Below are 4784 nucleotides of genomic sequence, written 5' to 3'. Positions count from 1 at the left end.
TTCCGGAAATCTAGAAATATGGAATCTGCCTGTTGCCATTCATACATAGTTGTCAGTATGCCACGTGAGGAAAGGGCAAGCTGAGTTTCGCACTTACGATGCTTCCTAAAACCATGTTGATTCGTCGACATAAGCTGCTTAGCCTCAAGTAAGTCTATTATAATCGAACTGGGAATGTGTTCAGGAAGTCTGCAGCAAACAGAAGTTTGGAATGTTGGTCTATAATTTTACGGGTCCGTTTCTTTACCTCTCTATATACTGGAGTCATTTGCGCTTTTTTCCAGCCGCTTGGAACTTTGCGCTGGGCGAGGGACTTACGACAAATGCAGGTAAGGGGGCAATGACGTAGAATACTCTTTGTAAAATCCAAAACCTATAACAATATTAATATACAGAAGAAACACGCTGCGATCTTATGCACCATCCTAATACTTTGCGATGTCAGAATTTGCGGCATGAGGCACCGTCACACGTCGCAAGGGCCAGGGAAGACCACCTTCCCTTCGAAAAAGCACTCGCATTATCGTGCTTGGACTTGCTGTCCTTACGACACTCGCTTTCTACGTGGCGCTCACATTCCGCCAGTAGCAGGGTTATCGCCTGCTAGTTAGGCAGCCAGCTACACACGCCAGCTCCTAGCTAGCTCCGCGCCACCTGTCTGTCAAAGCAGCGCGCATATAGCCACGACCGTCTCTCATCCTCTCCGCGAGCAACCTCAACATTTCTTCTTTTAAAATATGTAAAATTAAATAAATAAGTTTTTTAGTTTACTGCGAATATTACTTTTTGAGGCACTGTAAACATTTTCTTTGTTTAATTACAAAGAGTGGGGATAATATGGAAAATGTTCTCAAACATAATTTTGAACGTCGAATGTGGAGTATATATACGAGTTTCCTAATACCAAATGCTGATCGGAAGTATCTTGCATGTAGTGTGCAGGTTGACAGAAACTGTTCCGTCTATTTGGTAAAACATCCACACCACATCTCCGTACGACGTATCGCCAGCCACGGGTGGGTCCTGAACCTGTCCTGGACAGTGGAGGCGTGTTTCAGCCCGAATTAATGGAGCGCTCTGTTATTTAGTTCAGAGACAGGTCTCCGTGCCGGCGCTGACGTACGGCGTGGTAGGAGGTCCACAAAACCTCAGGCGTGGTGGGGATGTTTTGGACTTTACGACGGCAATAAGGAATCAATTTTTACACTAGTATGGCCAGTGTAGTGAGCTGTATGTAGCCTTCTTATCGTGAGAAACTGCAACTCTATTGGAATTTTCGGAAGAATCCTTAGATAATTCTGCAGAACTGATATTTTCATGTCCATTAGTGAAGGACTGCACTGCTGTTATTACGCAGTTTAATCTTTGCTTCATTAAACAACAATAAATAAACCCACATTATATGAGCTAAATCACTGTTTAATTAAACAGTAATAAAGTACCCAGTATCATTCTGGCAACATCCCCCAGGCTGTGGCTAAGCCATGTCTGTACAATATCCTTTCTTCCAGGAGTTCCAGTTCTGCAAGGGTCGCAGAAGAGCTTCGGTGAAGTTTGGAAGGTAGGAGACGAGGTACTGGCACAATTGGCCGCGAGGACGGGTCGTGAGTCGTGCTCTGGTAGCTCAGACGGTAGAGCACGCCGTGAGGCAAATATCCCGAGTTCGAGTCTCGGTCCGGCACACAGTGTTAATCTGCCAAGAAGCGCCAGTAATAAAGTAAACTTTCATTACATCAGACTGTTGCTGTGTACAAGTGTTACTCCGTGGTAATGGCCCATACGAAGGAATAAACACCGCAGCTGCAACAAATCCCAGCCACCAGCTTATTCGATGAAAGCTGCCTCGTTGTGGGATTGTGCTTCTGGCTCGGAACCTGGGTTATTTTCTTGCAGGTATCGCCAGTTTTTCTTATCCAGTTCGTTGCCCGGGTCAGAATGTATGGCATGGGACCAGCCATGCGTAGCGTTCTAGATATGAGATGCACACAGACGTATATCTCATTAAATAAATTATGAGTGCAGTTATCCTGTTAGTTTGGTCGCGGTACGTGGTAGTGGCTGAGTGAAGTAGGCAAAATCCGCGAAATATGGAGCAATAAATACTCTTAGGTAATACTAAATAATATGCACCGAAGCGCCAAAGAGACTGGTATAGGCATGCGTATTCAAATACAGGCTGAATACGGCGCTGCGGTCGGCAACGCCTATATAAGAGAACAGGTGTCACGCTCAGTTGTTAGATCGGTTACTGCTGCTACAAGGACAGGTTATCAAGATTTAAGTGAGTTTGAACGTGGTGTTACAGTAGGCGCACCAGCTATGGGACACAGAATCTCCGAAGTATCGACGAAGTGAAGATGTTCCTGTATGATCATTTCACGGGTGTATCGTGAATATCAGGAATCCGGTAAAATATCAAGTCTCCGACACCGCTGCGTCCGAACCATTTAACGAAACATCATCGATATGGGCTTTCGGAGCTGAAAGCCCACTCGTGTATCCTTGATGACTGCACGACACAAAGCTTTACGCCTCGCCTGGGCCCTTCAACACCGACATCGGACTATTGGTGACTGGGAACATGTTGCCTGGTCGGACGAGTCTCGTCCGAAAGAACAGACACCATTGCTGACCTCAAGCCGTCTAGAGCGAAATGAGAATGATATTTATACCTTCAGCTGCTGACGAGCGTTGATGTATATCAACGGCGACAGGTGAAACATGTGTGCCCCGGCCGGTACTCGAACCCGGGATCTCCTGCGTAAATGGCAGACGCTCTGTCCATCTGAGCCACCGAGGGCACAGAGGATAGTGCGACTGCAGGGACTCTCTCGCGGATGCCTCCCGCGAGTCCTACATTCTCACCTTGTATGTCCACACACTACATTCGTAGTGTCCCACCCCAACACACTCATTACTCGTGGAAGACATTCTTACCAAGCCCCATAAGAAATCGGGGAATATGTGTGCATTCCCTATTTAAGAAGAAGGTCATAACCAGGATTTCCAAAACTATATACTTATGTGGATATGGTGTCTGTTCTTTCGGACATGTCCGAAAGAACAGACTCCATTGATGACCTGCAGACGTCTAGAACGAAATTAGGATTGTATTAATACCTTGAGCTGCTGACGGGCATTGATATATAGCAACGGGGACTGGTGAAAATGTGTGCCCTGACAGGGATAGAGCGTCCTTCATGTAAGCAGGAGATCCTGTTGTTCGAGTCCCGGTTGGGGCCCACATTTTCAGAAGGGGCCGTTGATATATATTGATATATATCAACGCCCGTCAGCAGCTGAAGGTATTAATATAACTTCAGACACTAGTCGAGCCGTGCCACGTCGAGTTGCGGTACTTCCGCGTACTCATGGGGGCTTTACACGATGTTAGGGTGGAGTACCAGTTTCTTTGGCTCTTTGGTGTATATGACTTACAATCAAAACATTTTTACATATATGGTAATGTTCGTATCACTTATGGTGCAATTTAGTGGTGATAGAGTCTTCAACGTGTTACATCAGTACTGTGGTGTATCGAGGTGAGTGTGGTTGGCAGATACCTCAGTATACTGCGGGTTGTAGAACACTTAGTTCTTTTAGAAAAGGCTATATTCTCCATGACCTTTGTATATGCGAGTATATTAAGTAATACGGTAAAGTTCAATCCTCTCCCTGTTCCATCCATACTGACATTAACGTTGCGTTTCGCGACATATTTAACCGCAGTAATACTCTCTTAACATAACGCTATTTAAATTAAGCTCGAAATGCGCGGAAGTTGCTTTATTTCATTAGTCATGTACTTTTCTTTGCATATATGTAATATATTGTTTTCACAATACTTGCTTACAGACTATATTTGCAGTTACTGACGAAAACGCACTAAATCGTGAAAAGGATTATACATACGAAGAATAAGCGAAATTCTTATGCGAAATCACTGTAGAGAACCGTTCGGTTACCCATTTGTTACTTACCAGTGGTTGTACCTTGTAGTCTATCTGGATTTTTTTTCTTTGTCACTGTTGATTGTCGGCAAAGTGCAGTTAACGAAAACGCACTGGGACATTACAAACTGATATATTTATTAAAGTTTGAATGACGAAACTGCGCAAGCATCGTATGGTGTCCGACGAATGAAACAATAAACGCATTTTCACAGAGTATGTAGCTTTTCCTAAGGGTATTTGTTGCTCAGTATTCGCAAATTTCTGTTCGCCACACTTATCCACTATCACGCACCAAGAGAAAAGTCGCTTACCGACAGCGTGAGACCAAGCGGTAGCTTCGAACATAACAACGAGCCGGTGGCAGTCGGTCATGCCGGAAAGTCTGTCAGTAAAAAAAAAGAACAGCCCTACGGCCTACCCAAACCATTGTTTCCCATTCCGGGTAGATGGCGCTGTAATCGACAAATATCAGCTGTGCCTGTTTTTGCATTTAAGACACAAAGCATTTTATTCTACGTTTCATTTACAAAGTAAATGTAAACCTTTCTATTCAAAAGGTACATACTGATCTTCAGACGTTGCTTGAGTATGTTGTAAATGTGTACGGTGCAAATAAAAGAGATTTCTAGCAAATAAGCTACCTGTATGGTAACGTAGTTATCTGTTTACTACGGGGTTGGCTGTGATAAGTGCCCAAACCACGTGAATGCTTCGCCATGCGTTGTGGCCGAGCGTTTCTAGTTGCGTCATTCTGGAACCGCGCGATCGCTACGGTCGCAGGTTCGAATCCTGTCTCTGGGATAGATGTGTGTGATGTCCTTAGGTTAGGTA

The 4784-nt window shown here is 44.6% G+C and overlaps 1 non-coding gene across 1 annotated transcript; it reads right to left on the bottom strand.

The window, feature by feature from the left end:
* Nucleotides 1-2726: 2726 nt before the first annotated feature.
* Nucleotides 2727-2801, bottom strand: Trnak-uuu. The gene has a single exon. It is a non-coding gene; the product is annotated as a tRNA-Lys (tRNA).
* Between the last annotated feature and the right edge of the window lie 1983 nt (nt 2802-4784).

The sequence above is a fragment of the Schistocerca americana genome, chromosome 6, assembly GCF_021461395.2.
Source record: "Schistocerca americana isolate TAMUIC-IGC-003095 chromosome 6, iqSchAmer2.1, whole genome shotgun sequence".
In the NCBI taxonomy this organism is placed as follows: Eukaryota; Metazoa; Arthropoda; class Insecta; order Orthoptera; family Acrididae; genus Schistocerca; species Schistocerca americana.
This window is presented reverse-complemented; position numbering and strand designations above follow the sequence as displayed.